Raw genomic sequence first — 26098 nt, forward strand, 5'->3', positions numbered from 1 at the left:
GGGAGTATAAAACTAATACTATCTTCGTCCAAACTAAATTGAGGCAAAAATTTTAAGCATTAAGATTAATAAATTGTGTTGGATAGATACAACGAAATAAAATAAGATAAAAAATAATGAAATATGAAAGATATGATGTAGTACTGGTAAATAGATGATTGAATAAAGTAAAAATGATCAGAAGATGTATAAGTTAAAAAATAAACTGGCTTAACTTAGTTAAGACACCTAAAAAAAGGAATATGACTCAACTTCAATTTAGTTAAGACATCTCAAAAAGGAATATGACCAAATTTAGTTAGGATGAAAAGAAAAAAGTATGACACACATCCACTTAACTTTTCTAGTTTCTATTATAGTATTTCTTAAAATCCATTTCAAGTTAAAGTACGACGATCAAGTAAAAATGTGATAATTAATGACGGACGGGTTGGAGTAAATAAAACAGTTACTCCCTCAATCCCTGAAAATTGTCAATATTTCCATTTTTATTTGTCCTTAAAAATTTGTCATATTAAAATATGATTTATATTCTACTGACTTTTTCAGTATTTCTTAAACTCGTGCATGGTTAAACGGTGACAAATTAAGTAATAGTAATCTATCAATATCTAAAGTGGCAGTAGTGTTGATATTCACAGAAATGCCATTGATACACTGTTTAGGCGGGAAAACAGTTGCTGACTGTGTATTTACTTATTTCTATTTTTTAATAACATTGTTTATAATATATTCCCTCCGTACCGCTTAAGATGACACGTTTTCCTTTTTAGTTTGTCCAACTAAGATGACACATTTCCTTTTTTGGAAACCTTCTCCCTCCAATTAATACACCCAACCATTTTTTCTCACTCCTATTAAAATATTCATCTTTCTTTCTCTCTCTATTTTAATACTTATACCCATTTTTCTCTCTCCAATTAAATACTTTAACTAATAACTCCTAAAATCCCGTGCAGACTAATATATGTGTCATCTTAGCCAGACAGTAATAATGATCAGAATAGATACAACAATCTACAATTGCCAATTGGAATGTGAATGGTGGGTGCGCATGTGACTGGTTACAAAGAGGTCTTCCATAATTCCAATTTCCAATGCAGCTTCCGAATTTTTTTGTCTATAATTTATTTGTACCTGAAATAAATTTAATTTGGTTAGTGCTATCATTTTGAAATAATTCTGGAATTATTACAATAGAAATTTACCAAATCGAAAAAAAAGATAAGTACGACTAAATCTTGCAGTATTTAGTCAGATTTATAGGGAACTAATATAATTATTAAGAAACATAATATAATTAGCATTAAAACATGATTCATCTGTAATATTATTAACATTAAAACATGGTTCAGCTGTACAGATTATATCTAATTATTAATCCCTCTGTTCCGTTTAAGATTGACACGTTTTCCTTTTTAGTTTGTCCCAACTAAGATGACACATTTCCTTTTTTAGTAACTTTCTCTCTCCAATTGAAACACTCAACCACTTTTTCTCACTCCTATTAAAATATTCATCTTTCTTTATCTCTCTCTACTTTAATACTTACACCCACCTTCTCTCTTCCCAATTAAATACTTTAACCAATAATTCCTAAAATCCTGTACCGGCTAAGCAATGTGTCATTTTAGCCGGGACAGAGGGAGTAGTATTGAAAGTAATTCAAGTGTGCTGCACTAGAAACAAGAATCCTGTACAGATGAATGCTGCCAAAAAGTAATAAGGATGGGTATGGGCGTGTTTTGCATTAGAAACAAGAATTTCTCATGTTTCCAATGCTAGTGATGGATTATTTAATTGAAACATCAAAATATGCATAGTTAAAACACGTATTAAATGTGACTTGTATTGCGAAAGACACAATTTTAATACCTTCTTCTGGAAAATAATGAACCTTGAATTTGTCATCCTTGATTTTGGAACCTTGAATTTCTGCCAATGATTTAGTTGTTAAGATGAAATAATCGAAAAAAGTATTTTGGAAAGAGTGATGCTAAATGGCCACATTATGGGCAGCCATACAAGGCTAAATTAGTAAATTTAAGTGTTAGTTATTAAATAAAATATTAGTTAGAGTTAGTGGATAAATGAAAATTACATATATATCCTTGATCTTATTTTAGTATTTTTAATTCCCTTAATCCCTTTATCTCGATTCTCGCTGACGAGAGAGAAGTCATGTGTTTCAAATTTTGAATTAAAAATAAGTACTCCCTCCGTTCCATAGTAATGGAGGCAAAACTTTTCGGCACGAAAATTAAGAAAAATTGTGTTAGGTGAGTTAAGTAAAGAGAGAATAAAGTGGAAAATGAAAAAGTAGAGAGATGAAGATAGAAAAAAGTAAGAGAGAGTAAAGTAGGTGTGGAAAAATGTGTTGACTTTTACTAAAAAGGGAAATGACTCTATTACTATGTAACAGACGGAAATGGAAAAATGTCTCTATTACTATGGAACGGAGGGAGTATTTAATAGCCTCAAGTTGGAATTTGAATCAAAGCATACTATAATTAATTGATTTTCTTATTAAATGCCCATACATTAATATAAGTATAAAGGCGTATTTAGTACCACTTATTAGTGAAATTTAATCCATGAAAATGTGATCTATATTCTCTCATGTACATGCACACGCCCTAATAAAGCTTAATTATGGTACAATCAGTTTGACAAAAAAAAATAAAAATTATGGATTAATAAAAAAATTATGAATAAACCCCAAAAAAGAATATAATTCATAATGAAAATGTAAACAATAAATAGAATATAAAAAATAATGTTCTTAACTCGGAATGAGTATTCTTAGAATAAATAATGAATGATAAGCTCAAAAATAGAATATAAAAAAAAATTATTTTCAGTTTAGTTGAGTAGTCTTAGAATAAAATATAGTACTTGTATTCATAATTGTACTTGCTATAGCATAATACTCCAAATATTTGATATGTGAATTAATATTTTTTTACTGTAAATTCACCTATAGACTAATAGAAGGAATTGGTGTGAAATCAATCTTGAAAGATTGTATTGATGAACTTTGTCTCGATTTAAAATTTGAGTATTCTAATGGGTATTTGATTCGATTGAAAATTATGAATTAAGTTTGGAATTTTTATTATTAGTAATATTACTATATTAGATTAAATTGATTTTTTTTAATTCATAAAATAATTTTAGATTAAATTGAACAAATGAATTGATTTTAGGCTTGTTTTAACTTTCATTTTATCTTACATTTTACCTTACACTCAATTAAATAACCTAATCAAATATTAGATTAATCAATTTTTAGATGAGAAAAAATTCAATAATTTAATCTATCTATTTTTTGATATTTGAATTGAACCACCTTTAAATTTTTATTTAATCAAATTTAAATCTCCTTATAAAATTTTACCAACTAGGTAGATAAGAATAATTCAATGGTTAATCTATATGTTTTTAAAATTATAACTTAAAATTTTATTTAATTGATTTTAGGCTTGTTTAAACTTTTATTTTATCTTATAATCCTTTCGTTTCAGCGAAGATGTTCCATTTTTTTTTGGTTTGTTCAACCCAAAATGACTCAATTCTAAAAATAAAAATAACTTTACCTCTACTTTATTTTATCCACGTAACATACAAAATATAATGACATAAAATCTCATGTCATTCAAAAAATAGATCATCCTCCTTAGGACGGAGTGAGTACTCAATTCAGCCCAGTCAAATATTAGATTCAATTCATGAACAAGAAAAATTCAATAATTAATCTATCTATAATGATATATTAAAACTGAACCACCTTTAAATTATAATGCAATCAAACTTAAATCTTATTATAAATTTTTATAAATTAAATAGTTGGATAAGAATAATTAAATGGTTACTCTATCTATTGTGTAGTGATAGAACTCAATCACACCTTAATGCTATCTAACCCACAACTAATATCAATATTATGTTTTGACTGATTAAATCGTTTGAAAAAAATAATTTAATAATTGATCTATTTAATTCTTATATTAAAATTAACAACGATCAAATCCTTATTTAATTGGTTGTATGCTGTCTAAACTTTATTTTATATACTCAATTCAACACCCAGACGAATATTATATTCAATTCCTGGACGAGGAAAATTCAATAATTAATTGAATTTAGATTCAGTCGAAAATTTAAGTTTGATCAGAACAATTGAAGATACTTTAATCTTCCATTCAGTTGAATTATTTAATTAAGTATTTTATTTAGTTGCACAATTTAATTAAATATATATTTAATTAAACAATTATGTTTAGTAGTATTAGATTTAAGTTATTGAACTGAACAAGTTAAACATTAAATTCATATGAACATTGGGTTTCATCATAGATTCAAACTATCTTATATCCAGTTGTATCAATGAATATTAAGATTAACTGAACAAAATTTTAGATTTAATAACTTAATCAAATAGTATTAGATTAATTTGATGCACTCATTTCAATTGATCTTTGATCGTATATTTAATTTGGGAATTTTATTTGAATCTTATATCAAATTGATCAATTGGAGATAATTGATTCAATTTATAAATGTGCTGATTTAAAATAATGTTAATTGGGATTTATGAATTAAGTTAGTAGTATTAAATTATAAGCTTGAGCATCAGTTTTTCTTTAAATTTTATGACCAAAAGTTCGATGATTTTTTGGCTGTTTGTTCTAAAGCATATATTGCTGCAGCTTTAAATCCACGGGATAAAACAGAATAAGCTAGGCACAAGGAAGAACGAACCCAAAAAAGAAAAACAAATATGAGCTCATTTAGGCATTTATTCACACACATATTATGCACAACCAATACACATTTCTACTTCTTATCCAACAATACAGAAACTTAAAATAAATGTAACAATTGACAATTTTACATAAACTTATATAAAATTTATTTAAATGTTTTATAACTAGAAAACAAATAAAGTGAAAGAAGATTTGAGAGGGAAGGGATTTTGGGGGGGGGGGAGGATGGAAGCTAAAGAAAATTTGAGAGGGAAGGGATTTTGGGGGGGGGGAGGATGGAAGCTAAGGGATCAGAGAGAATTTGAAAATGAAAATAAGAAAGAGGGAAGAAATACAGTGGGAGGGGCGAGGAAATTTGAAAATGGTAAATGAAGCGCCCCTTTTTAGCAAGCTGGCAGGATAAAAATTGGAATATAAATTTAAAGTGTATTTTATCCAGCCTAGGGGCATAAGAGGAAGAATAATTTGAGTTGAACCGGAACTAGGGCAGGTAGTTCGGTCATCGGTTAGTCGGTTAACCGATGACCGAACCGTTTATCACATTTCTCGGTTAACCGATAACCGAGTCGGTTCGGTTCCAAAAGAAAGGTGTCTTTCGGTTATCGGTTCGGTTCGGTTCCAATCGGTTAGAACCGATTGGAACCGATTAGAACCGAAGTACACATTTAATATTTATTTTTATTAAGTATATTCTAAATAGGTTGTTTTTATTTTTTAAATTTCTAATACAAAGCACCTACATAATTTTTTCTACAAATTTAAATACCAAAAACTCAATGCAGCGCAAATGGTGGTGGCTAGGATGGAAATTTTTCGTATGCAGATTGATACCTATGAACTGCATATATATATTTTTTTAATAATTCGGTTCCGGTTCGGTTAAACGGAACCGAACCGACCCTATTCGGTTAGGAACCGAACCGAACCGAGGCCAATTCGGTTTCGGTTTCGGTGCTTCAATCTCGGTTACTTTTGTGCTCGGTTAACCGGGTTGTCGGTTCGGTTCTAACCGAACCGACCGAATTACCTGCCCTAACCGGAACTTATAAACTAATCGGTTTTTTTCTATTAAACCAATTTATGGCCGGCCATAATGTGGCCACATAGCATTCAACAATGCTCAAGCTTAATGAAGTACTCCCTCCGTCCCAAGGAGGATGACCCCTTTCTTGGGCGGCACGGGATTTTATGCAACTTTATTTTGTGTGTTGAGAGAAAAGAGTAAAGTAAGAGAGAGAGAATAAAGTAGAGATAAAGGTGTTTACATTTTAAGTAATGGGTCATCTTAGTTGGGACAAACTAAAAAGGAAAGTGGGTCATCTTCAATTGGACGGAGGGAAGGGAGTACCTTTTCTCCAAAGCTGTCAAATGCCTGAAACAAGCATTGAATATTCCACCCAAATGCCAAAAGCTTTATTAATATCGGGATTGTCTAAATTCTGTAGAAAAAATTAAATATGAGATTGTCATATTTCCAAAAATATATATATTTCCTCCTGCAATGCACACATGAAATATTTTTAAAAGTTTAAAATATTGTCATATCAAAACAAAATTTCTTATGAATGAAGTATTGGAGATGGATAAAGAACAAAAAAAAATAAGAAAAAGAAGCTAATCAATAAAGGATAAAAAAAATTAATAAAGCATAATCATGACAAAAGTACAGAGGCTACTACACATAAAGGCTCTGAAATGGTTCAGATTCATTTTAAAACTTTAGAAAACCGATGACCAAGATTCATTTTAAAAATTTAGAAAACCAATGACCAAATTGACTTACCAAGGAAGTTTCGGTTCATTATAAATACCACTTCCATAGAAGCACTATTTGCACACTAACAGCTCAAATGAAAACAAAAAAACACCAATCTGCTTTCCATCAAGAAATGTTTGTGGCCATCAATGTAAAAAAAGCCAGGCCAGGATTGCTGGGGACTCAGGGAAGTAGCAACCATTACCTGATTCTAGCCAGCAGCGGCAGCAGGATAGTTTTTTTTACTTGCTTCTACATATTCTTTGCATTTTAATTCTTCTTCTTCTTCTTCTTCTTCTTCTCTTCAATTAGAGGTGCTTGCCAATCTCTATAATAAAGAGAACCATGTGATTGAAGTAGTTAGTTTCAAATAATGGAGAAGGTTGCAACGAAACCAGGTGTTGTGCAACATTTCAGTTGTTGTCATATGATCATATCCTTACCATTGGAAGAGTAAGAATTTAATAGAACTCACTTTAAGGATATATAAAGTCTTTATTTATTGACCAACATTTACACAAATGACTAACAAAGCATAAAACAATAATTTTGTGAACAATATTTTACGGCTTGCAATAAATAGATGAAAAATACTCAGGAGATGTCTTAAACTGCAAATGAACCACATTTAGGCATGCAATTACTTAGAAAAGAGAACGACAAATTTGTGAAGAAAACTTAACTTTTCGTGTAGATACGTCAGTAATTCACGTGTCTTTTCTTCATTTTTGGACCGATTTGAAATTACCAGTCGCTGTACTTACAATCTTTGTTCTAGCATTTCAATTCCTTTTGTAGTTGTTATGTTCCAACCATTATCAATACATTTCTTATCAGTTCCTTCCTTTGCACATTTGATTTTGGATTAAGTTGCATCAAATCATGGAGGTGGTGATCGATTGGAGTTCGTCTTGTGGTTATTACTCTGATACCGAAAAGAGGATGCAACAGTAGGGTGGGTTGCGATTCTATTCCGTCGTCGATTGAATCGAATAGCTTCTGTTGGTCGTGGATAAGCCTTCGTCGACTAAGGTTTGCGCAAGCGGTGTGGATAAGTGAACGTTGGCTAGGTTTTGTGCCGGCGAAGTCGGTGCTTCTGTCGTACGGAGTAGGGTGGAAGTTTTAGGGTTTATGGTGAGACGGCGTGGTTTGGGGAAGGAGACATGCGATTCAGTCCGTTGTGGTGAGATGTCGCGGTTTGCGCCTGTTGACAGCGACATTTCAGTCGCCGGAGCTGAAGATCGCGGAGTAGTCGAATTATTAGGGTTTGTGTGTGGCGCCGCTAAGAAGAGATGAAATGGTGAAAATCTGTATTTATATGTTGTTATAATCAAGCTTAATTAGAAATCCAAAGTACGATTAATTTCATTAGTTGTAAACTCTCATTAATTTAAGCAGCTACAAAGTCTAATTATTTTAATTGTTTAAATGGACTAATGTTTTGGGCCATTTATGTGTATAATGTTTGGCCCATGAGGATTATTTATTTGGGTTGTTGTGTGTTTTTAAATTTTTTGGGCAGGCATGTTAACTTTTATTTGGCCTTTTTTTCGAGCCTTTTGGATATTCTAATTCTAATATAATTAAAATTAAATTCTTATATTAATTATTTTATTTTTGTAAAATATATTTCTATTTTGCTTTAATTTAAAAAAATTAACATTTGAATTATATTTTATATATTTCGGTTGTACTAATAATTATTTATTTTGCTCGTACTAATATTTCTAAGTTTTTGTTCCTGTTTATGAATATCTATGTTTTGTTGAACTATTTATTTATTCAAATTATATGCTTTTTTTCCCTTTTGGTCCTTAGTCGCACATTTTCCTATATTTGTATATCTTATTCTAACTAACACATACTATTTGATCTTTAGTTGTACATCTCCCTCTTTGTCATTTGTTTTATTTTATTTTACTCCGCTCATATCATAAATGAAATTGTATAAAGTTGTTTGTCGAATTTGCAATGTTTCATTTAGAGTCCGGATTTGCAATATGTCATTTAGAGTGAGTTGAGAGAAGTGTATTTCTCTTTTGTTATTGTTTATAATATTTTTAGTTGTTTATAGTGTTCAGAATACTTTATTGTAATTAACACACATTCTTTATCTATAAATATCATTATATTCTCTTTACATCTCTCTTTTTTAATCTACTTACTTTAGAATTTATCTTCATTATTTGAAAATCTTATGTTTTTAATCTACTTTTATAATTTGTCTTCATTATTTGAATCTTAAAATTTAACTTCATTATTTGAAAATATTATGTCGCGTGCATAGCACGGGTGATAAGAGCATCCACAATAGTCGGCGAGCGACCGGTTAGCCGATTCTCGGCACTGGCCGGTCCGCTCACCGAACCATTGCAATCGGCGAGCGATCGGCCAACACTTTTTTTTTTAATTAAATTTTCAAAACACTATACGTGATTTTCACGTCATTTTCATTCACACCACTTGTTTTAACGAGTTTTCTCTCTCTCTTAATTTATGTACAAGAGCAACAACGCGGAATGGGCAACAACAACAAGTCTACTCCAGCGACGAGCGGGACTCAAACCCCCACGGTACCCGCGGGAGTGAGATGGGGGCCGATGGGCGGCGGGTACTACAGCATGTACCCTTGGCAGCAGATGATGCCGCAGGGCGGCGGGCAGGGGGTACCGGGCATGCAACCCGGTATGCAGATGATGCCCGGTTGGGGAGCCGGGATGTAGATGATGCCGGGGTGGCAGGCGGGGGTGCAGCCCGTGATGCAGGGGACTACCGGGGGGGGGGGGGGGGGACAATGTCTATCGCCCCACTCTTGATTTTTTGACTGCGTCTTCCCACACATCGACCCCAGTGGAGACTCAATTCACTGGAGATTAGACTTTCTCCTTAGAGGAGTTGTTGGAACAAGTCGATCGATACGATGCCACTCCCAGGGATACAGTGGGAGTCGATCAGGGGCGGGGGCAGGGTCGGGGCACCCGAAGAAGAAGAAGGGCAAAAAAATGTAACGCCCCACTTTTTCAAACCCTAATTTTCGAGACATAAGATTTTTGCATTAAATGCTTTTAATGCTATGGAGTATGTGGATTAATTGATAAGTGATTTAATTGCATGTTTTCTTTGTGACTTAATTGCGATTTGGAGTTGAGATTGATTGAATAGTCAAATATGTTGAATATATGACGTGACTGTTGAATAGTCAAAGATGTGGAATATATGACGTGGCCGTTGAAAGGTCAATGTGTTGAGAATATGAGGTGAAAGTGGAAATGGCTGAAATTGTGATATGATCATGTGAATAATTGATGCGGGGTGAAATATATTGTGACGAATTAATTCTTAAGGGATGAGTGAGATTAAATAGGATTTTCATAACTATCATACACATTTATTTGGAATTTTCGACCCCCATGATTTATTGGAGAGGAATCCTATTTTCTTGGATTTAATTATTCCTTGAGATAATTATCCAAATTAAATCCAAAGTCCAATTATTTCTTATTTCTCCATGAGAAAAATCGATACCCATGTTTATTCCAAGGAGATTTTCGAAAATCTCCTATTTATGGGAGAAGGAATTATTTTATTATATTAATTGATCCCTTATTTATTTTCTCCCATGAATAAATTCAAATATTTTAGCATATCTTACCATATCTAAGGAGATCTTGCCATATCCTATTTTAATTAAGATTTGAAATTGATTCCTTGTGGAGGAAACATAATTCACGCCACTTTCCTAATTATTTAGGAAGATTATTATTCTTATTCTGCTCCGTGATATTTTATTCTATTCCGTGAAATACCAAATTAAATCATATGCTAATTAAATAGCATATAAAATTAGAAACCCCCTTATTTCTCACCAGAATTAACGCCACTCTCCTCCCCCATATCTTTCTATATCTTTATTTATTTTATTGTGAGATTATATTCTTGAACTCTATAAATAAGAGAGAAAAACCCTAACCCTAGCCACACTACACGCCTCCCTCTCTCCCTCTTTCACGCCATTTTCTCTCCTCCACTCTTCTTCAACTTGTTTTCTATTTTATTCAAGATCTCTTCATTCTTTACAAAGAATTGAAGTTGAAACTCAAAAATTGTTGAAGAATCAAGGCTATTACTTTGTTCTACCGTTCGTTCTATCAAGAAAAGGTATTTTTATATCAATCTTTTCTCATCTAACCGATTAATCGGTGTTCTTGAACCCTCATGCATATAGATTGAGTGAAAAGGGGAAACAATTGATGAATATGGAGTGGTGTGCGTGTGTGTGTGCATCGGTATGAGTGTGTGTGTTCGTGTGTGTGTGCGTGTGAGATGTGTTGAAGAACACTCATGTGTAACATGTTTTGATGATAGATCTGGAGTTGTGGTGCGAATAAAATTGATATGATGAGCATGTCTTGATTTTTGAATGATAATATAAAACGAATTGATGGGAAAAAGGGAAACGTTGGGAACATGCATGATTTTGAGTAGATGATTGAAACTTACTCGTGAAACACATAATTTAAAGTTGATAACTCGCGCTCTCGGTGTGATAGCAAGAGGAAGAGCGTACTTGTGATCTAAGGAGTCGAGGTGGGCTTTATTTACTAAACTCTTTTATTACCAAAATATTGATTATGGTGTTATAAGGGTGGATTAAAATGTTATGCCATGCATGTGATTGTTTTGATTATGTTGTGTGCCTGATGCCTAGTTTGTGAGTCCGCTCCATTAGGCTATAGGGCTATATAAACGAATTTGGGTCTGAATAGGACCGCAAACCCTATCAGGCTAGTGTACACAGTTGGGATCGGGAGCCGTCCTTGCTAGTCGGCCGGTCTCGTGGGCGAATAGTGTGGCCACACTTTCGTAGCACTATGGAATTGTTGAGAAAATGGGATAAATTATTTGACTGGCCATTCTCTGAAATTATTTTGTGATACTCGATGATATTCTTTTATAGTTGCAAACTCGAGTTCATGTGGTAAGGATGGCATATGTATTAAAATGTTTTGGCATGAGTCCACTGAGTATGTTTAAAATACTCAGCACTGCATGTGTTTTCCCTATGTGCAGGTTGAGCGGCGACGAGCGGTTGGCGGTATTGAGCAAATAAATTGAATAATAATATGATCATTTTGAAACATCGAGTGGAGCTGTGTCTTCATACATGACTTCACTTTTCTCTTGGTTGCTACTGCTGAAACATGAACTTCTTATCGTTTGTTTGAATTGAACTTATTCCATTTTGTTTAGAATATCGAGACATGATACATTTTGGATTATATTAAACCCTTATCGTTTTGAGCATAAATTGTGGTATCTATTCTTCATTGGATTTCATTGTCAAGCCGTTGCCTTATTGTATTAATTGTTCATTAATTACTTTGGTCAAACCCTTTTTGAAACCCTATCCTATGTTCTTGTTGCATTTAAGTCCGCATTGGTCGCGATCGCTGCATTTATTATACCCTAGAAGGGCGGTCGTGACAAAAAGGTGGTAGGCAAGTCGTCGCAGCCGGTTGATGACGACAGTGTACGGAGGAAGTGGACGGCTGATGAACGTCGCGCTGTTAAAGGCTTGGATCTCTGTTTGCGATGATCCCCTCGTTTCGAACAATCAGAGGATCGTCAACATGTGGGCTAAAATTGCAGCAGCCTACAAGAGGAATTGCCCGCATGGGAAGGCATACACCGGGGAGGAGTGCCAGAAGAGATGGGAGCGAATCAGGGTTGTGGTCTCCCGATTTGCGGGCTTGTACACCAATGCCCTCCGCATGAAGACCAGTGGCCAGACTGACGAGGATTGCAGGAGGATAGCGGAGAAAGCCTTCCCCGTGCCGGGGCTGTATAAGGAATTCATCTACTAGAACTGCTATCTAATGCTGATGGATTCCGAGAAGTTCCGGGCGGGTGTCGATGCTGGCTGGCCGAAGAAGCAGCGGCTGAACTATGCCGGTGATTACAGCGGCAGCAGTGGCGGTTCCCACGACCTCCCCGAGGGTGTTCAGGAGTTCCCATCCCCTCCATCCTTCGCTCGCCGCACTCGCCCGATTGGTCAGAGGAGGGCGCAACGGGCAGCGAGGGGAGTCGCCCAGGGGTCCAGGAGGTCCAGTCGGCATCCCCCCCTGGCAAGTCGACAGCCGAGCTTGGCTTCTACGCGCGTCAACAAACGCGTAAACAGATGCACAAGATCTTAGCTGAATGGAGGGAGGCAAATGACCCGTGGAGAAGAGGTCTCTTCACTCAATGCTCGAGAGCATGCGGGTCGATTTGGATACCGCCGCGGCATAGTTGGGGGGATCAGACGCGGACTCAGATGTCGGGGTCCCGGGTGGCGGCGAGGACGACGGCGACGGCGACGGCGACGAGGAGTAGAGTGGGGCGGGTCGTGTGTGGAAGCCCGAAATTTTTTTATTATGTAATTTTTTTTATTTTTTAGTTAATGTACTTTTTTTTATTTAAATAAAATTAATGAATTTTTCCATATATGTGTCGTAAATTTAATTCCGTATTTTGTGTTTAATTCCGTAAATTTAGTCATCTTTTTAATAGTTCTGATGATGTGGCTAGCCTATGACTGACCTATTTACCATTGTGGATGCTCATCGAAAATTTAATTTCGTATGTTGTGTTTAATTCCGTAAATTTAGTCATTTTTTTAATAGTTCCGATGATGTGGCTAGCCTATGACTGACCTATTTACCATTGTGGATGCTCTAACCCTAGTTTGTTTGAAATCAAGAAGACTAATTTACAAGATAAAAAGGTAAAATATGCATTCCCCGTTACCCACAATCTTATTCTTATACAGTACTTGAGTTCATCACTGAGCGCTGTACGACATCTTCTCCTTTTATCAACAATGGCGGTCATTGGCCTCGCAGTTCTCACAAGCAATTCTCACTTTGGAATGAGCAACAATTACAAATACAAAATGCGGGTACCTTACGAACTAAAGAAAGGATAGTCTAGCCAATTTCACAAGCTCCCTTCCGGTTCCAACATCGAGATCATCTTCCAAAAAGGCCTTCCGAAAATCGATCAGAAGCAGCCGCCGCTAGTATTCGTGCACGGAAGTTTTCATGCGGTGTGGTGCTGGGCTGAACACTGGCTGCCCTTCTTTTCTCGAAATGGATTTGATTGCTACGCTCTTAGCTTGCTCGCTCAGGTATTCAATCATTTTTAGGGGAATTTTATTTGACCTAAAAGAAGCTTGTGCAAAATTGGTAAAATTTTCTATTTTTAAGTGAATTAAGATTAACTAGAATTGGGAATTTGATTCTGAACAGGGAGAAAGTGATGCACCTGATGGTGCAGTAGCAGGTTCACTCCAGGTATACTCATCAAAGCTTAACTCAACGGAAACAAGGACTTGTTAACGGCTTCTAACTCTTTATCTGCAGTAGACCCATGCTGCCGACGTGGCTCACTTCATTCACAACCAAATTAGGTTACCACCAGTCTTGTTAGGTCATTCTTTTGGTGGACTTATCGTTCAACAATATCGCAAATGAGAAATCGCAAGGTCAGCATCTTCGTGCTATATCTTTTGTATGGGAAAGTAAACAAGACACTCATTTTGCTTTGAGACAGAATTAGGTGTTATTACTCACCAACCCCTAACTCCTACAGTCGCATAGCATGCTCAGGATTAGCTTATAAGAACGTTCAACACACAAGATCCCCGGACTATCCCCTGATCAGTTTTAGCCTAGGGTTCCTTATCTATGTTAGCTCCCTACTCCAAGTTAAAAAGACATTAAAGTTGAGGCCATTACCAGATAAGTTTCCCAGAAAAACCCAACACGGATTGAAAATAAAGACATAGATAAGAACCAAAACATGAAAATCAATCAAAACACAATCATTGATTCATATTTACAAGCTTCCCTAACTAACTAGGAGTAATCCCAAAAATCTAGCCACTGATAGTAGGCAACAATACAAGAAAACAAGTAAATGCTACCATATGGGCAAGATTAGGGAAGAATTAGCCTCAAGCTTCTTCTTCTTCTTCTTCTTCTTCTTCTTCTTCTTCTTCTTCTTCTTCTTCTTCTTCTTCTTCTTCTTCTTCTTCTTCTTCTTCTTCTTCCTCCTCCTCCTCCTCCTCCTCCTCCAAAAAATGGACTCCAAGCTTCTTTTGTTAGGTTTGGTATACTGAAAAGCAAGTTTCGAGCAGTTTCGTGCGAATATAATCTTGCTTGTATACATAAAACTCTACAATCCACTTTTAACCCGATTCAGTATTATTCGAGCAGTTCCGCATGAATAGAATCACTATTATTATTACATTGTTTGCTTGTGCATTTATAAGATGTTTTACAAACATTTAATTGCATAAGAAGTAAACAAAGCCTAAGTCTTTTGCTTAGTAGAGCAGTTGTGGACGATGTCCACTTTAAGGTAACACGGTCAGATCTATGCAATAATTTGCAAAAAAAAAGAGAAGAATTTCACAACCTAGATAGGCTTTGGCTACCTATCGTGAAAGGTTGCAATGCCAGTCCGCATATTTCTAAGCCTTACTGAAATAAGATGACATTGGTGTGGTATAGCACTGAACAGATCTAACAACAAGATGTGTCTTTATGCTATCTACTGAAAGACTAGGTCTTGATAAAATACTATTCTTAATCTACATATGTTAGCATTGAGCATACGGTATTGATTTTGCACTACTTTGACTTATCAAATTGTGCGGGTTTTTCGCAACCCAATAATCCTGATATATTGGGTAGTGGTGATTAATATCTAGCGGTGCTAGGATTGCTATTATGTTGAATCGCGTGCGAGGTGAGTCTCGTTTGATAATGTCCTCAAGAGGAGCTCGAACAAGGTTTTATTATTCGGAAAACTGGCAAGTTGGAGTTTTATTACTCTATGAATAATAAATAAGTGTTTCTTGCTAAGTCCACTCTTGAAATTAATAAGATATTAATTAATCAAGTCCACAGCAGATATTAATTAATTAATGGACATTTATATATTAAGCGCGAGAAATAAATAATATAAACAACGGAAACCCAGATTACTTGTAATTTCGGATTTGGATGGGAAGAGTTCAATATTACTTCTGTAGTGGCTGCTCGTAATATTCCAATTAAAGCTTGTATTAAATTGTGGGTTCAATTTAATTAGTAAAAAGTAAATTGGGTGAGCCCATATCCAAAATCTTCCATAGATCCCTGTCTGGACCCAAAAGGAACTTAATATAAATAGGAGAATAAAAGAGAGACAGACACACAATTTAATTTTTATTTGAAATTTTCGATCTCCTCTCTCTACAGAAGGATTCGAAATTTTCAGCTCTCCCCGTGAGAATTTTCTGTCCTCTTTATTCGAGTCTTAGTATTTTGATGAGATCAACCCACCCTGATATCGAGATACAGTTCGAGAACCAGAGAGAAGATCTGTGGTCTAGTATTTGAGATCATTGTGGAGAAGGCGCGCAATCGTCGATTCTTTGGAGAATCAACATCGGTAACTCTAAACCGTAGAAATCATGTTTAGGATTTATATTTTATAAGCATGAATTATTTGCGTTCTAGCATGCAATTATCTGTTTAACATGTGAATTGATTAATCGCATAATCGGTCAAATAAATTCGTATCTGATTTATTTGTTTTGTACAAGTTTTCCGCTGTGCAAGGGGCACCATAACCCCATCATCTTTCTCTCTCTCTAAAAATGCCTCCAACCTCCAAAAGATGCATCGGAAGTCGTGCCCTAGCTATTTAAATAGTTAGGGCTCAAAAAACAGGCCCAGTACCAATTGCTCAGTCGCGTGTTTTGCACCGCATGCGCAGTCTTCGTAAAACAGCCTTATCTTCTTCATCCGGACTTCGATTGAGGCGTGCGAGGTATCCACGCGAAGCTATTTTGAAGGTGACTGCAATGGTGGACTTGTAGAAGCATTTGAAATTGATATTAAATGGCTGTTTGCTGTTCAGATTCGGACCATGTTTTCATTCTCCGCTCTCTCTTATAGTTTGGTCTTTTGTCCTACAATATATCAAAATGAGTCCATTTTTCACCTTAAAAAGTGCGTTAAAATAATGCAATAAAGGACTACAATTTGATTCACATCACTTCTAGGCCCCAATATATCCATGGTTTAGCTCATTGTTGTTTCTATTTTAGAAAGTATTTTATTTTAAATGGGACAACCTGAAAAGTAAAACGTTTTGTTTATATAATACTCCATTATATTTTGTTTATATAATACTTCATTCTTTCAAAGTAGACGTCGTATTTTCCTTTTTAGTTTATCTTACAAAAGGTATCATATTTCATTTTTTTAGAAAAAGTTCTTTTAGAAGGGATATATATGATGCGAGAGAATATTTTTTGGCTGAATATATGCAGGCAATTAGCTCACATATCAGGGTTCATTCATGTTAAATTTAAGTCCAATAATCTGATCAACAATCAAATATAGACCAAAAAAAATAAAACACAAGGTTAAAATAAAAATTCCGAGACAAATGATTAAACACTTATTAGGCACTTAAGCTCTAGATATTAATCAAATCATAATGATTTATATGAATTAGATTCATTTAATAATCCCAAGACATGCTCAAATCGTCTTTGATCTCTAAATATTCACAAATAAAAGGGAAAAAAAAAAACTAGATCCCAGAGGATTGCATGCAAGAATTAGAAGATGAAGAAATGTATGTGAGGAGTATAAAGCTTGGGACCTCAAGACCTCTACTAAAACAATGGAGGAAAAACACAGGCAACTTTCACCAATCACCATGTTAGATCACTCTATGCCACTACTTTATGGATACACAAGTCATGGATGCATACCTATACTTCATCAAATCTATGAAATGAAATAAGCAACCTACAAAGTAGGAGTTGGATAAATTCTCTCAAGGAGAAAAACTCATAAAGGTACAATTTTAATTAATCAAAGTCTAAGCGAAAGAAAACGATTATGGGGTCTATTTATTAGCCCTAAAATAAGAAAATGAAATAACATGAATTTGGAAAAATAGCCAAAAAAATCCGAGAAGCTACCCGACCTGCTTACAATGCCTGGACTCCAACCGTGTTGCTGTCGACTTGCTACTTGGGCCGCGGTGACTCCCTTAGACTCATGCACGTCTCGTCCTCCACTTGACCCGAACTGAGTGGATATAGAGTTGAGCCACCCGGACTGAGTGGCACCCTTGGAGGCAGTGGCGGAGCCAGAAATTTTATCATGGGGGGTCCAAAATTAAACTTCAAAAAAAATACATACATTAAATTATAAGGTTCAAAATATAAAAGTTAAATGTAATCACATCATAACATTTGTCTTCTATTCTTCATCTTCTGAAATCGCCACAAATTAGTTTCATTAGTAACTAACTTTAACAAACACATCTTTTTCGATGTAAGGAACTAAACAATCATTCAATAGTTGGTCGCCCATGCTATTACATAGAGAAGTCTTTATGATCTTCATTGCTGAAAAGGCTCTTTCTACTTATGCAGTGGCAACAGGTAAGATCAATGACAACTTAACTAATAAATAAACCATTGAAAAATATTTGATATTTTCTATACTAAGAATAGCAAAATATAAATTATACACAAAAAGGATAAAGTTCATATTATATACTTCACAACTAAAACAATAAAAAGTAACCAAAATATACAATCTGCTCAAATCTAAAAAGTTGCAGTTAGGAACAATAATTAATAAAAATAGTATAAAACTATTAACACATACACATCAAATAAAGAATTGGGGTTAAAGATTTCCAACGACAGAACCGCTATAGCCATTGAATTACATAAGCTTATCTTCTTTCTCCCCCTTTGAATTTTATGTGTACCGATTTAGAGCTTGAAATATGATTATTTAGGCCTCAATTTACATAATTATTGCCGCCAAACAAAGAAAAACATATGTAGAAAAATCAATTGAATTATATTTAAGTTTTGAAATATACCTAGTTCTAGATAACCAGATTTCAGATTACAAACTTATAGAACGGCAAAAGGAGAATTCAGATTACACTTATAAAACGGCAAAAGGAGAAAGCTAAATTAAAGGGAATGATTCATATATATTTTGCTGAGAGGAAACAATTCATATAAATTTTGCTGAAACCTATATTTAATAATGTATATATTATAAATTATAATTAATGTGAAATTACTAAAATACCCTTAGGCTTTTTTAAGAATTGGTGGGGGGACCATGGCCCCCCATGGCCCCACCCTCCCTCCGCCCCTGCTTGGAGGTCGTTTCTGGAGTCTTCTAGAGCACCATTCTCGTCCCTTTCTCGTCTCAGCTTCCTGCGGAAACGACCTCCTGGGCTCGGCTTCTATGATTGTATCAATTTTACATTATAAATAGTCAGAATTACAATGCCCAAAGTCTAAAATAATTCAACAACGCATCCAATAATGCAAAACCATCCCCGCCGTTTTTTTCGCTCAACCTTCTTGTCACATCATCGTCCCTTTCTACCCAAAACCCCTCTTCTTCATCGTCGACAACTACCTCTCCAAAGTTTCCTATTTGGCCTGCCGGTTATGGAGGCGTTGTGCCGGATGAGCAGTGAAGCTAGAATGTGGAGGCATGTGACTAGCCAATGGTGATTACTAGAAAATGAAAAGTCAAAAAGTGAATACATTGAAATTAGAAATTAATTAGATTAAATAAATAATAAAAAAATGCTTTCAGAGATAACAATCATACAATCGGAAGAAATCAAAGAAATACCATAATACGATTATACAAATGAGAGAGAAAACTAATGCTTTGAATTGTGATGTGATATCCATCTTCACCTAATGCCTTTTATAGGTACAAGTTGATGATATGAAAATTATGAAATTAAACCACTATTATACAACCATAAACTAATACTGCTAATAAGAAAACTTTGTTGTCTCCAAAAATTTGAATAAGATATTAAAAATACTAAATTAAAAAAATTAAATATATTGGAGTTTATTCATAAAAAAAACTTTGTTGTCTCCAAAAATTCGAAGAAGATATTGGATTCTAATAATATATATTTTTATATTGTTATAATAACATTCATGTTATTATTATTTCTTTTTCAGAAATTCCTCGTTTCACTTCTAACTTTATTAAAAAAAAACCTATAATAACATTCTTATTATTTTTCAGTTCCACTTTCTTTAATTATTACTCTCTCCGTCCGTCATTAAATATTCTATTTTTTCGTTTCTGTCCCTCCGTCAATAAATGTGGAATGTAAAGTCCATTAACCAATTAGAGTAAAAGTGAAATGAAATATTTATTGGTAGACCGAAAGAGTATAAAAATAAATAGAATCTTTTCATTTTTTTTACTTTTATTTAAAAATACATAATGATATTTTTTTTATTATCTCAAAACTTTCCATATATACTTATATAGTTATTATAACAAAATCTGAAAATATTATTCGCTGTGTGACTGTGAGAGCGGCTAATCTCGGTACGAATAAAAGCCCTAGCTTCTGAATTTTTATACTCCCTCCGTCCCAAGGTATTAGACCAACTTTCCTTTTTGGGATGTCCCAACATATTAGACTCATTTTCTTTTTTAGCAAAAAGCATCTATCTTATTTTATTTTCCACCTACTTTTTTCTCTCTTCTCTTCCCTACTTTTTCCCTCTCTCATACTTTACTCTCTCCACTTTAACTATTTAAATATTAATTCCTTAAATCATGTGCCCAAAAGAAGTGAGTCTAATACTCCGGGACAGAGGGAGTATTTAAGTGGACTCCGGTGCCGCCTTCATCATTCAACTTCATCTCTCAGCTCATCTTTCTATTTTCTTTGTGTCAAACGATCTTCCTAATTTCTTTATCAATTTTGTTTCCAACTAATGCCTTTTATCACTGATTTTTCAAATGGCAGATGAAGATTTATAAATCTTATCCTACACTCTGAATCTCTGTGTTGAATTAATACTCCGCTTATTATCCGATGCCATTCCTTATATTCTGTGTTTTATTTAGTGAAAAAGGCAATTGATGTGAAATTAGTTTATTCTACGCTGAATTTGATGTAGACTACAACAACGCTTATTACCTGATGCCTTCATTTTTTGCATTTTGTTTTGATTAGTTGTTAATCATTGTTTAGATATCGAAATTTTTTGATGTTAAAGTATTTAATTACAGTGTTCGATGATGAGAGAAAGCGGACGGGCGGACAGAACCTGATGCCGTTTGAATGTCCTCTAAATTCCTCTTTCTGGAAATATCTCTGAAATTAAATTGATGCACCGTTTTATTTTTGATTTATAGTAATTCTTTACATTGTTTTGATTGGATACATTATTTTAATTTTAGTTTTGTAGAATTTGATAGGTGCTGCTGTGAGGAATAATCCAATTTATGTCTGGACAAATGAAACAAATGTTTGTGATTGTTTATCCGAGTTCTGAGCAGAACAAACTCTCTATTTATGATTTTAGCATTTGAAATCTACTTACTACTCCTTTGTTTTAATCGTGGAATGGCTGTGATGCTGAAAAACTACCTATTTTATGAGAGAAGTATTTTCCCTCTGATTAAACAATCCAATGTATCCTTCTGAGCTTTTTCCACTCTTCATTTTCTTTTCTTTTTTAATCTCTATTTTGACGTTATTCAATTCAATTTGTTTGTTATTATTCCATCGAGTTCAGGAATGCCGATCGGACTTTTGAATGACGAGCTTAAAAGCCAGACTACAATTATCTGAGCTTGGTAGATTACAGATTGAATCACACCCCAAATTCGGTTTAGCTCATTATTATTACTTAGCACAGGTGAAGGATTTAAAAAAGATAATCCAAAACCTTAGAGGGAGAAAGCTCCAATTAAATTGATTAGAGTTAAATTCCCTCGTGAATAGATTCCAAAGCAGGTTTCCACTGCTCCACTCGATGATTTTGACGTCCATTAACATCACTCTCTTCTCCTAATACTCTATCACAACCCTCCTAATCCGCCACCACCGTAAGAACTTTAGAACTACGTCGTTTCGATCTCCTCCCACTGCAAAACGACTCTATAGCCTCCATCTCTGAATCCACAATACTTCCGTTCACTCTACTGACTGGTTTGAGCACATATACGAGCTTGATGGATGAAAATGAAGACGTTGGGGCTGAGACCGGAGGACGGCGGAAGAAGGTTTGGAGAAAAACTGATTTTTTTATAAATTGTGTTAAAAATTTATAGAGGGTAATTTGGTTAATTAATAAATGTTAGGAACGAAATAATTACTAAAAAGAAGAGAAAATGCATAAAAAATAAAAAATACCTTATTTCGAAAAGTACGCATGCCTTGGACCCATATTTCGAAAGGTCAGCGAAATTAATCCCTCATTTCGAAAGATCAACGAATTTAATCTCTTGACAACATTATTTTGGATGACATTGTACTGCCATCTACAACCGTTAGATTTTGGTTGAGATGCATTTTTAACATGCCACTTGGCAGGCTTGATTTTATTAAAAAAATAATTTAAAAAATGCAAAAGGCTATAACTGGGAATCTTAATTCCAGCAGTTTCTCTCTAAACGCAAATCACAGTCTTTCCTCCTTCTATATTTCTTCTATTTTCGCCATTAATCTATCAAATCTTTAGCAAAAAACTGCCATCGCTATTTTTTAGTCTCTGCAAATCTTTTAATCTCCAATGCTATTTTTCATTGTGTTCTATAATTCTTCCTTCAATATACAATCAATAGTCAATCCAGGGAGAATGATGTTCCCGATGACATCCATTTCACTGATTTTGTAGACGGTAAGAAGCAATTCTAATCGTGTATTGTGTATTTACAGTTTGTTGGTTTTCGATATGTGATTCACCATTATGTAATCGTGTAGTTGTAAATTTTGATATGTGAAATCAATTTCACGAATTTGAAATGTGAACTACCGAATTTGTATCTTCCTAGTTGAATTCGTATATGAAATTTTTGAATTTGTGATTAAATCTCAGGGAGTTCATATTTGTATCTTCCTAGTTGAATTCGTAAATGAGCTGTTCTAGTTCTATTACACCATACAAAATTCGTAAGTCAGATTGCTTGGTTAAATATGTTCTGTTGCTTACGTATTGGGCTGAAATTGCATATGTTAGTTGTTAAAATATCTCAAGTTGCTTTCTCAAATTAATAATTGACGACCAATTCCATCGCTTTAAATATTGTATTGCTTCTGTGCTTGCATGGAAGTGCTTCTTGTGTTTTTATTTAACACTGATTTTGAATTGCATGTTTGCTTGATTTAGTACCTTGTATTGCTTTCCTCTTTTATAGAAATAGCTTATTCTATATCATACGCAATCACTTGTGTGCCCGACTACTCTGACAAAGTAAAACCATTCATTGGCAAGAAATTCAACAGCTTGGACGGCGAAATTGCTTTCTACGACGCTTATGCTCATGAAGCTGGTTTTGACACACGGAAATGTGGAACCAAATCTTCTATACTTTGTTTTTATTGCTGTCCACTGAACAGTGGCAGAGCCAGAAATTATGCGATGGGGCCCAAGAAGAAGAAATTTTTTAGCTCTGCCACTGTTAATAGTTGTACGTATCTCTCGATGATTTTGTTACTGTAATTAGTTGCAGGAAGACCATTTTATGTTTTGCCTTTTTTTCATCATTTAGAAATAGAAGATCTTAAAAATAAACGTATATCAAGCAAATTTAATCTAAGCATACATATTAGAAAATTTTGATTAAACTATTAATTATATTACTAATACAAAAATTAGCTTAAAATACAATAATGTATGACGTAGTATTTTTACAAGTAATTGAACAAATAACATCCTTTCAAACTTTAATCTTTAAAAGTCATGAATTAGAATATAACATTGGGTAAAAAATATGAGTAATTTTGTAGACAAGAAATGAATTAGTAACGTTGGCATATTTAAAAGTTTCTCCCCTAGATTCGAACCCAGCAACTCCCGAAAACTACAGTCCGTAGCCGAGAATGCTTGCCAACTGCGCTATAAAATTTTATGAATAATGTTTCTGAATATATATATTAGAGCATCTCCAATGAAAATAGGTCAGCCATAGGTCAGCCACTCTCTCTCCCTGCTACGTCAGCAGCACTAAAAATCCACCTGCCACATCAGATTTAGGCCAGCCATAGGCCAGCCGCAATAAAAATAATTCAAAAAATACTACATTTACGGAATTAAAATTACGATTAAATTACGGAATTAAATTTACGAGACATATACGGGAAAATTCGATAATTTTATTTAAATCAAAAAAAGTACATTAACTAAAAATTAAAAAAAATTACATAATAAAAAAAAATCCGCGCTTCCACACACGAGCCACCGCGCCACTCTACTCCTCACTAATTTATTAAAAAAATACATTAAAAAATGTTAGTATGCCTTGAATCCGTTATAGTTTGCCGCTAGCCGAACGGGGATCTCGCTGGCCAATCGTCACGCCACAATGGCGGCCAGCGCCACGTGATCGGCTAGCCCACGCCTCTTTTTCGCCGATTTCGGGCTGGCCTGCTGCAATGGTTCGGCTAGCCGACCGGCTAGTGACGCGAATCGGCTAGCCGGCATTGGAGATGCTCTTATTGAGAAAACTCAAATGCTGAGGGGCCCAAGGGCCCCCCATGCCCCACCGTAGCTCCGTCTCTACCACGGATTCCGCAGTTGCATATCATTGTGATAGATTGATTATTACATTAGTTTTTTGCTTTCTTATTTGACTTGGGATGTAGAATATTAGCGTGTTTGGTTAGATGTTTATTTTTACTTGATTCCTAGTTTTAAATTGCTTATCAGGGACATGTATTCCCAATTCGTTAATATTGTTCCAACCAAAATGATTGATCACATATTGCATGTCAATATATATTGTATTGCTTCCTACTAATGTTCTTTTACACCCTATCAATACAAATCGACTAGCCATTAATTTGGTTTAATACGGCTTTGCTTCATCTCGCTTCGTGATTAAGGAAATTTGTTCGAGAGATTACTTGTATTTGAAGAAGAAGTTACATATTTCTTTATCATCTTGCTTGGTTACATTTATTTTAATACTTGGTTCTTCTTTCCAAATTGCATATCATATATAACATGTCAATTTATAATTAATTGAATTCGACTAGTCCTTTTTCATAATCAATGGATTTGTATCGCAACTTGCTTTATTTTATAAGTCTATTTTGATTGTCTATGTTTTAGAATTTACTTGCTTTGCAAATCATTAGTTTACAAAAGAAATTGTATTTGTGCTTATTGGTCACGCCATCTCTAAAATAAAAATTTGATGCAATCCGAACGTAGAAATCGAGCTAAAACCTTCGGGCTAAAATCTTGATGCAATCCGAACGCAACTTGCTTTATTTTATAAGTTTATTTTAATGCTTGGTTCTTCTTTCCAAATTGCATATCATATATAACATGTCAATTTATAATTAATTGAATTCGACTAGTCCTTGATGTAATTTCATAATCAACGGATTTGTATCGCAACTTGCTTTATTTTATAAGTTTATTTTGATTGTCTATGTTTTAGAATTTGCTTGGTTTGCAAATCATTAGTTTACAAAAGAAATTGTATTTGTGCTTATTGGCCACACCATCTATAAAATAAAATTACATAACTTTAGCAAAATTTATCTTAACTTATCTTTAATATGAGAAGTTGACCCAAAAGCAGATATAAAAAAACAACTAAGACTAATATTTTGATGCAACCCGAACATAGAAATCGGGCTAAAACCTTCGGTGTCAGAATAACAACTAAAATTACAAAATTCACACGGTGCATGTGAAACCTTCGGTGTCAGAATTTCGCACGGGCTAAAACCTTCGGTGTCAGAATAACAACTAAAACCTCCGGGATATAAAAAAAACAATTGAGAATAACTTGAAATTCGCATCGTGCATGCAAACGCGATTTGGAATCGAACTCATTTGACATTGGTTATATAGTTTGTTGACATTGGAATATACTCTGTTGACATTGGTTATATAGTTTGTTGACATCCCGTGGACTATACTGCATGAGACATATTAAATAGATGAACAAAAATAAAATAACAACTAAAATTACGTAATGCCTCCATTTTGGATATATTTAGTAAAATATACTCCCCTTGTCCCACGTTACTTGAGTCATTTCTTTTTAGCACTCGTTTTGAAAAAATAATACGGAATAATAAATAATTAAAGTGGAGAGAAAGAAAAGTAAGATTCAGAATAATGTAGAGAACAGTCTTAACTATAGCATTCTCTTTTTTACTTTATTTTGTCTTTATCAGAATTTTTCCCTGATCCACCCTCATTTTCTGACCAACTTCGAGCTTCTGCAAATTGTCTTTCACATTCCTCTTCTATCTCAGTCTCTTCGGTTGTCTTCCTCTTTCTCAGCATTGTATAATTGCGTCCTGCGTTGCACGACTGAAAGCGTGCAGGTTTTCTCTCGGCCAACGTATGTAATTGGGAGTGTATCCAACTGATCAGAAAGAGATTCCTGACCCAGCTGAGTCGTTGGTACGACAACCGGGACCTGATTTCAAACAAGTTTCCTCAACCCACTTCTACTGATTAGTATAGTGGAGG

The 26098-nt window shown here is 34.4% G+C and overlaps 1 protein-coding gene, 3 non-coding genes and 1 pseudogene across 4 annotated transcripts in view; 4 read left to right on the top strand and 1 right to left on the bottom strand.

Annotated features, from left to right (window-relative positions):
• The window catches only part of LOC125196046, a 163900-nt gene that overhangs the window by 128520 nt on the left and 9282 nt on the right, over positions 1-26098 (bottom strand). The window lies entirely within an intron of this gene.
• Positions 13382-14033, top strand: LOC125204165 (annotated as a pseudogene).
• LOC125202886 lies at positions 20393-20477 on the top strand. The gene has a single exon (XR_007173222.1). It is a non-coding gene; the product is annotated as a small nucleolar RNA R16 (small nucleolar RNA).
• On the top strand, positions 20506-20585 carry LOC125202888. The gene has a single exon (XR_007173224.1). It is a non-coding gene; the product is annotated as a small nucleolar RNA R16 (small nucleolar RNA).
• On the top strand, positions 21001-21092 carry LOC125202884. The gene has a single exon (XR_007173220.1). It is a non-coding gene; the product is annotated as a small nucleolar RNA R41 (small nucleolar RNA).

This window comes from Salvia hispanica, chromosome 1 (genome assembly GCF_023119035.1).
Source record: "Salvia hispanica cultivar TCC Black 2014 chromosome 1, UniMelb_Shisp_WGS_1.0, whole genome shotgun sequence".
Taxonomy (NCBI): domain Eukaryota; kingdom Viridiplantae; phylum Streptophyta; class Magnoliopsida; order Lamiales; family Lamiaceae; genus Salvia; species Salvia hispanica.